The 12,824-nt window shown below is 41.5% G+C and overlaps 1 protein-coding gene and 1 pseudogene across 1 annotated transcript in view; both read right to left on the reverse strand.

Annotated features, from left to right (window-relative positions):
- Efcab11 (EF-hand calcium binding domain 11) overlaps positions 1–12,824 on the reverse strand; it is a 159,908-nt gene that overhangs the window by 77,159 nt on the left and 69,925 nt on the right. The gene's annotated exons all lie outside the window — the stretch shown is intronic.
- On the reverse strand, positions 5,362–6,637 carry LOC110324738 (annotated as a pseudogene).

Here is a 12,824-nt window from a genome sequence, read left to right on the forward strand (position 1 = left end):
AGTGTACACTTGCAGGTCATGGCCTGCAGGAAGCACTGTACTATGGAGTGTACACTTGCAGGTCATGGCCTGCAGGAAGCACTGTACTATGGAGTATGCACTTGCAGGTCATGGCCTGCAGGAAACACTGTACTATAGAGTGTACACTTGCAGGTCAAGCTACCCTGAATTTACTGCTTTTGTTTTGTTTGTTTGTTTGTTTGTTTGTTTTGTTAATGGAGAAATGTCTGAGGAGAGATATTCTGAACTCAAATATGCTTAGAAAGGTAGTGATTTTTTCTTAACTTTCATTGTTATTTTATGTGTATGAGTGTTTTGCCTTCATGTATATCTATACACTGCATGAAGTGCCCCTGGAGGCCAGAAGAGGGCATCAGAATTTGTAACTGGAGTATGCATCTTTTTGGTGATTTTCTTTTTAACTGAAAACATCTTTTTCATACAAAGCAAAACAAAACAAAAAACTGCTCAGAAAAAGCATTATGAGATAAACAAAGCAAAACAAAAATCTGAACCCCCCCCCAAAACAAACAAAACCAAAACCCCTCTAAGATGGCAGTAATTTTCATGTGGTGATCTTGACTCTTACCTACTGTGAAAGAATGGCAAGGCTGTGAGAGACAGCACCATGACAGCAAATCTAAAAGACCAGAGTACCTTCTATTGACCAATCTACCCACCAGCCCAGTTAGCCATGAATTCACCCACATCACCTTACAGTTTACAAGTGGGCCGGTGGGAAATGCCACTGTGGTATGGAGGTACCATCTGTGCCTCGTGCCTTTTCACTGTTGTTAGGAATGAGAAAAGGATTGGAAAACATTCTTACTCTCTCCTCTCTCCATCCACAGCTCAGTTACTTGTAACACATGAGTCAAAGGAAGAAGAGGGAAATGTTCAGCCCTAAGCTTAATGAAATAATAGCACAGCACAGAACGCCTCGGGATCAAAGGAACTCATATTACATGAATGTTTTACAGTGTCCTCAAACCCTGTACAGCCCCGAGAACAACACTTTCATTAACTTTTGTCAGATGATGATTGGAGAGAGCAGAGACAAGGTTGAGCTGGCTACGGCTCTGCTGAGCAAGCATGGACACCTGCATCCCTAGCAACCATGGAAAAAGAAGAAGTCAGGTTGGATGTGGGGGTTCGCTGGCCAGCTAGTCTAAGAAGCAGAGCCCCAGGTTCAGGGAAGATACCCTGTCTCCAAAGCAAGGTAGTGGTAATTGAAGAACACATGTAAGCATTGACCTCAGGCCTTGACCTGCACAGACATGCACTACACTACATGACATGATATGGCATGACACTCACATACACTACACTACAGTCACACACAGTTCACTACACTACACTCATACAAACACAAAGAGGGAGGGAGGGAGGAAGGAAGGAAGGGAGAGAAAGAGGGAGAAACATGTTTATTTTCCAAGCTACTTGTCACTTTTAAACTACTCCTCTGTTCCTTCATTCATTCCTACTGAGTACCTGTTACATAGGAACAGATACATTTAACAAGGCTATACGGTATATTCTACTATACGCAATCCCCTTAACAACAAAACCATTAAACAATTACAACTTTTCTGAGCCTCATGTTAACTAATGGTGCAATAGCTTTTCTAATCTCGCCATGAACATCGACTGCATCCAAGAAGCAATCAAAGGGGAAAACCACATGATGATATCAACGTGAGCCGAAGAGCCCCCTCACATCATATGTATTCATAGGGGCTCCCTTAACCTGATGAATATTATAGGCCCTCCTCTCCCTTCCCTGAAAAGATGAAATGAAGCACAGAACACTACTACAAACATCACATCTAATATGAAATACTAAAGCCTTCTTCTCCCTGCTAAGATGGAAAATACAAGATGCCCGATAGCACATTTACTAATCCCAGCACAGGAGGTTCTAACCAGTGCATCAGTGAGAGCAAGTCAATGATGTGAAGAACTGGTACAGACAAAAGTTACTGTTCAAAGACGACACTGCTGTATGCCTAAGAAGCACAAACTGTCACAATTCCTAAGATAAAACTAGAATTGATAAGCTAATTTGGAATTAAAACTAGATGTCTCCATTTTTAGGTTGAAGCTCTAACCTGCAGTGTTAGAGGAAGGCTTTTGGGAAGTAATTAGGTAATGAGGATGGGGTCTTATGGGATGAATGTCTTTATAAGAACAGGGAAAAGGGATCCTCTCCCCCATGAGCACATACCAAGGAAGTGCCACATAAGCCCTTAGCAGGAAGGCAGTCAACTTAGACCCAAGAAGAGAACCAGACTGTAAGGGCACCAGGTCGCAAACTTTCCAGCCACAGAACTGGGCAAAGATGACGTCCCTGATGAGGTCACCCAGATTGAGGTACTTGTTAGAGCAGTTACAACAGACTAAGACTTTCGTCAATGTTGCAATATAAAACCAGCATACAAAAACCAATGAGAATTTATATAAACTAGCAGGACACTTAAAATATTTGTACATTTGTATAGTTGTATGATGTAGCATGCAGAAAAACTTACATTAAAACAACAAAACAGTAAGAACAATTAGAGAAAATCACAGAAAAGGAAGCACAGACCCCATTAACTGGAATACTCCAGGTTTTAGTTGGTGTAGGTAACTGATTAAATATAAAATCATATAAGATTCATAAAGCAGTATAGTGGGTTAAAAATGCTGCTAAGGCACCAAACATCAGGATTGGCTTCTATAATAATATGGTGTTAGCACATCAGTGAGTTAGAACCAAGTCCAGGAAAGAGCTGGTGATGCAGGCTACAACCTGGAGACCATGTGGAGGCCACATTAGACCCCCCTCCCCATTATGAAGGACACTTTATGTCACCACAATCTACTGATTTAACTGTTAATCATGCCTTTCAAATATCTTGACAGCAAGGCCCACGCCAGTTTTTAACCAAATTTTGAGGTCACATGGCCTAGCCAAGCTGATATGTAAGGTTAAAGGCATTATATTTCTGTTAGGCAAAGACTTCTAACATTAAGACTAAAAAAAAAAAAAAGTATTAATGGTAAGTTGGATTTCACTGTAAAAGTCACTTTGTCTTTAAAAGAAAGTGCTAAGAAAATAAAAAAAATCATAGATTATTAGTTGTATATGGCTTAAATAAAAATATTTTATAATTCAGGACTGAAAAAAAACCCCAACTAATTCAAATACTAGGCAAGGCTTACATAAACACAGATGTGGGCAAGGATAAAACCCAACTGTTGGAGTTTCTGGTTGTTTACCAAGCACATATTTAAAAGTACCAGGAGCCACCACTACCTGCCTGTTAGAAAGGACTAAAGGACCCAACACTACCAAGGCAGCATGGACCAGCCCTGGTGTTGTTACAGCATGCAGTGGGCCACCCACCACAGAAACAGTTCTGTAGGGAGGTAGGTCTGAGATGTGCGCAATACAACTATACACTCCACAACACAACTATACACTCTACAACACAATACAACACAACAGTCCACAACACAACACAACTATACACTCCATAACACAACACAACTACATATTCCACAATACAACACAACTATTCACTCCATAACACAACACAACTACATATTCCACAATACAACACAACTATACACTCCACAACACAACACAACTATACAGGAAATGATGAGGATCTGGAATATGTTTACTGATCAGTTCAATTCAGGAATTCAGCAATTGGGCAGTATACGTCTATTCCAAACCACCTATATTATGTGCTATATAGTATGACAACGGTGTGACATGACTTAGGACATTCTGGGAAAAGCTGTAGCATAGTGACAAAACTCTGAACAGCAATGCCAGAGGCTGGAAGTCCAGGCAGGGATGGGAAGAGACAGAACACTCTGCTTTGTGACCCTGGTTATTCAACTGTATACATCTATCAAACCGACACAGTAGTAACACCCTCTAACAGAGACTTCCACCACATGTAAATTATACCTCGTGAAGTCAACTCCAAAATAATGGCACTGAAAGCCAAAAGCTGGTTTTAGAATTCCAGCAAAATGAAATTCAGTGTGTGAAGATAATATAACATAAAACTTCATGTTGTTGAGGAATTGTTCTTGCAACTTTCCCACGTTTTCCAAAAAAAAAATTCTGAGTGTCAAATCATTACAGTGTTTGGATTCTACTAGACAAACAAAAAACTTGATATTTCATTTTAAAGGTCAGTACTTACACTATACTGAATGCATATTTAAGCCTACTTTGAAAAGTCTTAGTTATCCATCTAAAAACACCTGTGGATGATGTACACAGCGTCTAAGAACCCTCCCCAGGGAATACAAAGACTGCTATCCCCAGCTCGGCTGCCAGACTTGAGTCAAGGCTGGCTTACAGCATAACTAGACTCTACACCAGTATCTGGGGCAGGCAGGGTTCCTTCAGGCAAAAGCAATCTCCCACACAAAGGTGCTTTTATAAATACTCTCACTGTCTCTGAGTGTCACAAGGTGGAAAAGGCTTTAAAGCATGGGCCAACCTGAAGTCTTATGCAAGAAAGCTTACCACAGTAGGAGCACAATGTTGAAGGGCTGGATCCACCTTCCCAGGAAACTAAATAAATGTGGAATTACCATCCAGTGCAGCTGCATACAGCGGTCAAAAGGAGTGAGTATAAGCTACATGCATACATACAGAAGAATCTCAAAACGTCATGCCATGAGAAAAACCAAGGTTTGGTTATACACAAACCACTACCATACCCGTCACATTTGAATACATACTGTATTAGTTGGGGTTATCTCTCTCTTTTTTTTCTCTCTCTCTGTTTAAAAAGTTTATACTTTTATCTTGTGTGTGTTGGGTGGGAGAATCTAATAGTATTTGAGAGCAGGTGTGTAAGGACGCCACAGGGTCAGATCCTCGGAGCTAAGGCACTGCAAACCCAACTCAGGTCGTCTGCGAGAGAGCCATGCTGGTTCTTGAACAGCAGACACATTGCTCCTATTCCATAATTACATATTTACCCAGCCATGACTAGACAGGGAATGAGATGTAATTTAGCAGCGTCATGCCAAATTTTACTAACTATAAAGTTTCCCTCCCCGACAAGTACAGAGTCTCAATACACAGTTCAGGGTGGCCTTGAACTTAGTGATCCTGCTGCCTCAGCCTCTGCAGTGCTATGGTTACAGGGACATATCACTATTTAGAGCTAGAAAATATTAATAATCTCCACTGACAATGTGCCAACTCATTAACATTGAGGACCGTTTGTTCAATTAGTAAATTGAATTGTTTTCTCCTATGTGAAATCATTTTGCTTGATTTGTTTTTCTTTAAATCCAAACTAGGAATATGTAACTTTTCTCCTAAAAAACCAAATTGCTTTTTTACAAATTGCATTCTCTGACTTTCTCATCAGCCTTCTTTAAGGATGTCCACGTGTTCAATATGCTCACTTGAAGTTTGGCTCACACCAAATGGTTGTTTAACCCAAATATCTGAGCAGCAGACTGGGCTGATCCTTCAAGAGAAAGTATAGTTGAACAGCCAAGACCACTGGACAGTCGAAGAGATGACCACGAATCCTGAGCACCCCAGTCTGGTGTGACTGGGGGACAGCTTATAACCGGGTATGCAGTATTACCAGACATCACTGGGCCTAGTTCACTGCGTCTGCCTGTCACTGCAACAAATACAGTGGCTATGCCATCCCCTTCACATGCTGCTTTCATCCTCAAAGTTTCATCTGGTCCTTTATGCACGGACGTTACTCTAAGTTCACATGGAATCCCAAAATTTCCACAAGCCTTCTTAAATTTTTTTCACAGTGACCAAGGTCAGAGGTTGACCCCATCAGCACTACCACCCTGCACTGACTGACTGACTTGAGACGCAATGCCACTTGGTCTGCAACCCACTCAGAGTCCTTCTTTACCATCTGGAGTCCTTCCAGAGTCACTTCTTTGAGATCACGGTAAGACTGTCTTTCTGCTGGCTCCGATCTCCCGATGGCCATAGTCTCCAGGAGTCATTATCCATGACATCAGCAAGAACAATCTCTTTGGTGGTTACATCAATGCCAAATTCAAACTTCATATCAACCAGCGTACAGTTCTGGGGCAGCCAGAATTTCTCCAGAATTTCAAATATAGCTTGTGTGGTGTGGCTCATGATGTCCACTTCAGTCTGCCCTATAACAAAGCCAGCAAAACACAATTCTGCAGCGATGAGCTGCTCCTCAGACCACTGTGGGTCATTACTGGCATCATCCTTGAAGAATGTCTCCACTTTTGCTGGGTAAAACTTATACCCCTCCTGTATACCAGGGCTCCTTTTAAGAAAAGATCCAGTTGCTATTCTTTGGCATGCCCATTCAATTGGAACCATTTCACATTGGGGTTCAATGAAAGCAGTCTCCCCAAATTTCTTGGTGAAAGCAGGTTTTATACCAGCTTCCTGTAACAACTGAAACATGCTGCTGGTGATCTTACTGGAGATGGCAGCTTCGCCCTCCAGGTGGTTCTTTTTAGCTGCATTCCCTGCTGCAATCTGGTCCTTGGACTGAAGGAGGACTCTGCCTGGATTATCTAACAATTCATAGGCTTCTTTTGTTTTACCCTCATAGAGTTTCTTCCCAATGTTCAGTACTTCCACTGTCGCCATTATCCTAGGCAGACCACATGGGCTAGTTGGGGTTCTCTAGAGTCACAGAACTTGTGGAATGAGTCTCTTGTCTGTCTGTCTGTTTGAATGGAATATGTATGTGCATATACATACATACACACGTACACACACACATACATGGAATTTTTGAAATGATTTAGGCTGTAGTCCAACTACTCTAACAACGGCTAGCTATGAATGCAAAGTTCAGTAATCAAGAAGTTTCTTAGTCCCGCTAGGCTAGGTGTCTCAGCTGGCCTTCTGTATATGCTAAAATACTGAAGAAATCAGCTCCAATGCCAGTGAAGAAATGGATGTACTAGCAAGCAGGCAACAAAACAAAACCCCAAACCCCCAAACCTTCCTTCTTCCACTGTCCTTATACAGACTTCCAGCAGAAGGTATGGCCCAGATTAAAGGTGTGTCTTCCTGCCTGGAGATTTGGATCAAAGTGTGCCCCATTTCTGGATTGTAGTTCATTCCAAATTAGTTAAGTTGACAACCAAGAATAGCCATCGCATACACCAAAGAAAATAATGGGCTTTGTGAGTAAACACCAATCCAGAAATACAACGTCCATAAGAGTCATAAATATGGCAATGTGAACTGCAAGCTTTCTATGCAAAGGGGAAAGGGAGACAAAAAAGAAAGCACACATTCATAACCACGTGTGTACTGTTTATTTCCTTATGATTTTGAAATATGGCTAATGCTAGATGAAGCTACATGGCTGAAAGGCAATGGCACTATGCACATTTTTGCTATATTTAAAGGATTTAAAATGGACCCAAAAAGATTAAAATCCGCACATATTTGGCTGGAGCTGTGACTTGCTGCATTTTTGATGACTTACCACAAATACACAATATTTAACATTAAAAAAATGTAAGCCTAGAAATCGAGTATACCTACCATTACTTTTTAGTGACCAGAAGCTAAAGGGAAGATCAGTCTGCTGCCTCTAAGCCTCAATCTGAGGGAAATCTCATAGGCTCAAATGAATAAACATCGGTTCTCCTAACATGAACTGCCCGTTTCTCTGCAACTTTATACATTAACTCATCAATAACTAAACAACCATGTAGTTTTTGCTAATCCGGGCGTTCAGAGACCATCATTAGAAGGTAGGCAAGTTTGCCCCTTTCACATCTTTATAGTGAAGATTGAGAGGCTGATAACAAATTAAAAAGAGCATCTCCAGGATCTGAGAAGTGTGACCAAGGACAGGAAACTGAGCATCAGAGAACTGGGGAGGGGCAGGATACAGACACTGGGTAGGGAAGGAGATATGCGATTTCATTAGAAATGCAAGTGCAGAAATCTGAAGGAAACAAATGACAGCAAGTGTCTCACCTAGTCACAAGCAATATGTACACCATGAGTAAACAGTATGGAATCACGAGTGGACAGTACGGAATCACGAGTGGACAGTATGGACATCACGAGTGGACAGTATGGAATCACAAGTGGACAGAATGGAATCACGAGTGGACAGTATGGGCATCACGAGTGGACAGTATGGAACCACAAGTGGACAGAATGGAATCACGAGTGGACAGTATGGACATCACAAGTGGACAGTATGGACATCATGAGTGGACAGTATGGACATGAGCTTGGTTACAAGTTTGCTAGGAGAGGACATTCACCACCTTGCACTTGTTTGACATTTGAGAATTTTTTTTTTTTAAGTTAAAACCAGAAACAACTTTTCTTCTTAAGGTCACATTGTGTGGGGTAGCTAAGTCTAATCAGTACCCAGGTTTTACACTGACGTGACATAGTGTAGAAAGGGAGACGATAATACAAGAAGGAATCCTTAAGGAATTTACCAAAAGACATCAGAAAAATGTAAGTCTTCCCTAACATATGCACCAACCATTTAGAAAAGACAACAGACTGTAAATATATCCCTGTGAACAGGTGTTGGAGAATAAAGAGAGCAAATAGGCAGGGATCAAAAAAGCAGGTGACTGTGAACGGTAAAAATATTATTACAGCAAGACATTAAACATCTGTATCATATTTCAGCACATGTGTTAACGCTCTAACTTTTCTTGGAGCCATAATGTATTTTCTTGGGAATGGATATACTTACATCGTGGATCCTTTCACTTCAATGGGGTAAAAAAGACCCAAACCCGCACTCATGGAGAGGCGAGCTCCCACTTAGAAGTTCCATCCCAGATGGTATAAGAGCATGGAAACGCTATACTCCCTGAAGTCACTGTCTAATACAGGGGGCTAGATGACTCAACCAAGGCAATGATTAGAATTTCAAGGAAGGAAATGAAATAGAAAATGTTCCAGCTGGTGACTAACTGTTTATGTCTCTCCGAAAGTCCTACATTGAAAACTAACCCCAAGAGTGACGGTATTGAAGGCAGGCCTTTGAAACCCCATCGGGGAATGGATTCTGAGTACCCAGAAGGGGCTGCAGAGATGAGAGCTCTCTCCTTCATCCAGCTGATGACACAGCTGTCACTGGGGGTTGGAAACTGAAGGCTCCTGCTCTTACCTGCAGCCTTCAGAGGGGGAAAACAAAGCAAACAAACACAACCAACTTCTGTTGTTGACATGCTACTCAGTTTATGGCCCTGGCCTCATGTATATCAGTACAGCCTCAAATTCACCACGTGGCCAAGGATGGCCATGAACCCCCAATCTTCCTGAATCCATTTCCTGAGGATGAGTCGCCATGCCCAGCTCTATGTGGTGGTACTGGGAATCGAGCTCGGGGCTTTGTGCATGGAAAGCGAGCACTCTACCCACCGAGCTACATCCTCAGCCCAGTTTATGCCATTTTTGGCTCAGAAGCCTAAATATATAAAGGTAGCAGACGTCATCTTCTTGTGACAAACCATGGTGCCTTCTCTGTGCATAGTGATAATGGCCACACTTCAGAGAAAGACCAAAAAAGGAAACGCAGACCAGACAACTATTCTGTAAGAAGACAAATGCTGACTCGCTAACCCAGAAGCAGGAAGGCTGAGCAAAGCCTCTGCCATCAGGCAGGGTTTGCATAGGGTAATGAGAGCGATTCTCCAAAGCTGAAAATTAATAGCCATGAAACAACACCGAAGATTAAAAGAGGCTAAAGAAAGTCAATTTTCTCTAATCAGTTTTTGTACAAATGTATAAAGCATATTATCCACGAGATGAGACAACATGAAAATAATTCTTTACAAAACCAATAAAGCATTTGATAAAATAATGGATTCTGAAGCCAGACCGAGTTTTAATCCTGTTGTATTTGTTGCTAGTTGTCATACCTTGGCCATGGTTTTTAGTCTTTCTGGGCCTCAGTTCATTTATGACCTGGCTGTCTTGAAGACTAAACAAGAAAAGGGCCTGAAGAGCACTTGGTGTGTGTTCATGCTGTGAGACCTGTCACTCTCTTCTTGGTTTGTTTTTATTTTACATTATTATTACTACTACTACTTTAGATGCCCTTTTGTTTTCTGTAAGAGAGAAAAAGAAAGGGTTGGGATTTGAGTGAGTGGGAAGTAGGGAAGATCTGGGAGGAGTTGGGGGAGGGGGATCATATTCAGAATATAGCGTATTAAAAAATCTATTTTGAACTAAAAAACATTTTAACCCCCATTCATGTGTATAAGAGCTGTCTGCTACACATGACTACTACCCAGCTCACAGACTGGCTTTGAATGGTGTGATGGTTTGTATATGCTTGGCCCAGGGAGTGGCACTGTTAGGAGGTATGGCCTTGTGGGAGTATGTTTGGCCTTGTGGGTGTGGATTATTAATTATTACCCTTGTTCTAGCTGCCTGGGAGACAGTATTCTGCGAGCAGCCTTCAGATGAAGATGTAGAACTCTCAGCTCCTCCTGCACCATGCCTGCCTGGATGCTGTCATGTTTCTGCCTTGATGATAATGACTGAAACTCTGAACCTGTAAGCAGCCTCAATTAAATGTTGATCTTATAAGAGCTGCCTTGGTCATGGTGTCTGTTCACAGCAGTAAAACCTTGACTAAGACAAACGGCATCTTTGGGAATTTGAGTTTTAGGGAGGGTTCCCACTAATCTCTAAAGAGCAAGCCAATATGTCTTTTACTATCTGTGCAAACTGGGTCTGTGTTGGAAACTTGCTTTGATCCGAGAGGCTACAAAGTTGGCACATGCTAGACATACCATTCCTTCAGGGCGGTTATAATACAAACCCTGGGCACTGAGTCGCCAGTGAGTTCTTAGCAACATCTCAGAATGTTGTCATAATTTGATGCTAGGGACTTAAGTGGCCTTCACCCCATGAGCCTTTCATTCTGCTGACCGTGGCCATTATCCCTTGACTGCAGTAAATCATGAGGATGGACGATCGTGTGCTGGGTCTTGGGAATCAAGAACTGGTTGCCTTGTGAGACTCATCGGTCTGCCTGGACACAGAACAGCAACTGCTGTGTCCTGGATACAACTGCAGTTATGTTAGGTGTTGTGTAAGTTACATAGGTGGTCCTTAGTATAATAACTTGATGAAACAAACAGTCCCTGACTGCACATGTGGTTTATAAGGAGCAGCAATGAAGTTGCAGTCCAGTGATACACTCACTAAATCATTCCAGTTTCCTGGTATTCTGCTTTTATTTTATGAAAATAAATATTTAGCTTTTATCTTCTAAATAATAAGGAACATAAACACAGTAAGTGGTTAAAACTATTTGTATGTCTTCATATCCTTCAAATAGCAATAAAAATTATAACTCAAGTAATTCTGAAGTTCAGAATTTCAAAATTGGAAAAGATTAGTCTATTCAAAAAAAATCAGTATTTGAGAATTAGAATTTTTGAAAAACGTGTTTGAAGGCAAAAAGCAACAATTTCTATGGCTTTCTGGTTTGGGATATTCAGATAAATTCTCTCACTGAAAAGACAAAAACTTTAGGCTAAAGCCCTCAATCAAAGGCTCTTGAAGCCCCCAGGAGGTAAAAAGTCAGTGGGCACTACTAGGCCAAATTCTCAGAACAGATGGAATTGATGAAACAAACAGTCCCTGACTGCACATGTGGTTTATAAGGAGCAGCAATGAGGCGAGCGCTTCTGTGGTAGCTCTAGTCTACTTCTGCACTGGGGGCACTGGCCTGCTTTGTACATTTAACTTTTGGTTTGGCCAGTAATTTAGATCCAGGACTTGCCTAGATAAACTGTTTCATAGGACAGATTTCCCACATCAAACCAAAAACCAAAGGGTTACCTGGACATTCCCCTGTTGCTGAGAAAAGTAAGAAACCCCTAAAACAAGATGGCCCATGCTTGAGAGGAGGCCATTGGGTGACCTTGTGAGGTTGGTGCTCTGGATCTAAGCAAGCCTAAGGGGACCAAGGCTTGATCTGTGTGCCTGCTTTAACATGGTAAACCCTGACAGTGTTTCTGTTCTTCAAGGGAAAACAAACCACCCTAAGGGGATCCCTTCACCCTGGGCCCCTGGAAATCTCCACAAGTGACTTTTCAAGGCCAGTGAGTATTAAATGTAAAATATGGTCTACAGGGAAACAAGTCACTCTGAGCAGGAGCCAGCAGAAACAGACCTAAGTGGGCTTCAAATAGAATTTCTATACTTAAAAATAAGTAACTACAAATACCGACTTTAATATGAAGAAACCATAAAAAGTGATGATAGTAAAAACCTTTGTACTTTAATTCTCTTAAAAACATTGAGGAGTCTGATGGTGCTGCACACCTGTAATCTCAGCACTTGGAATGCAGCAGCGTATATGTGTGCAGGCACAGCACGCATGCTCACGCACACACACACACACACACACACACGCACGCACGCACACACATGCACGCACAGACATCCATGCACATGCACACACACACGCGCACACACACATGCTACATGCACACATGCACATGCACACGCTACACACATGCACACGCTATACACACACATGCTACACACACACACATGCAAGCATGCACCCACACACGCATGCAAGCACACACCCACACATGATAACAGTTTTCACTATTGTCATTCATTTTATTAAAATGAGCCCAAAATTTAAAAATAAAAATGTTCCATCTAATCTAGTAATCAGTATTTTAAGCAAGAGTAGGCATTATAGTTTATGATATGCTTTTTTATATCTGTTGAGATATCCTTTCTTTAATCTGGTAATCTGGTAATATCCTTTTATGTTTTCTTGTTTTGTTTTTGTTTTTTTTTT

Source organism: Mus pahari, chromosome 7, assembly GCF_900095145.1.
Source record: "Mus pahari chromosome 7, PAHARI_EIJ_v1.1, whole genome shotgun sequence".
Taxonomy (NCBI): Eukaryota; Metazoa; Chordata; class Mammalia; order Rodentia; family Muridae; genus Mus; species Mus pahari.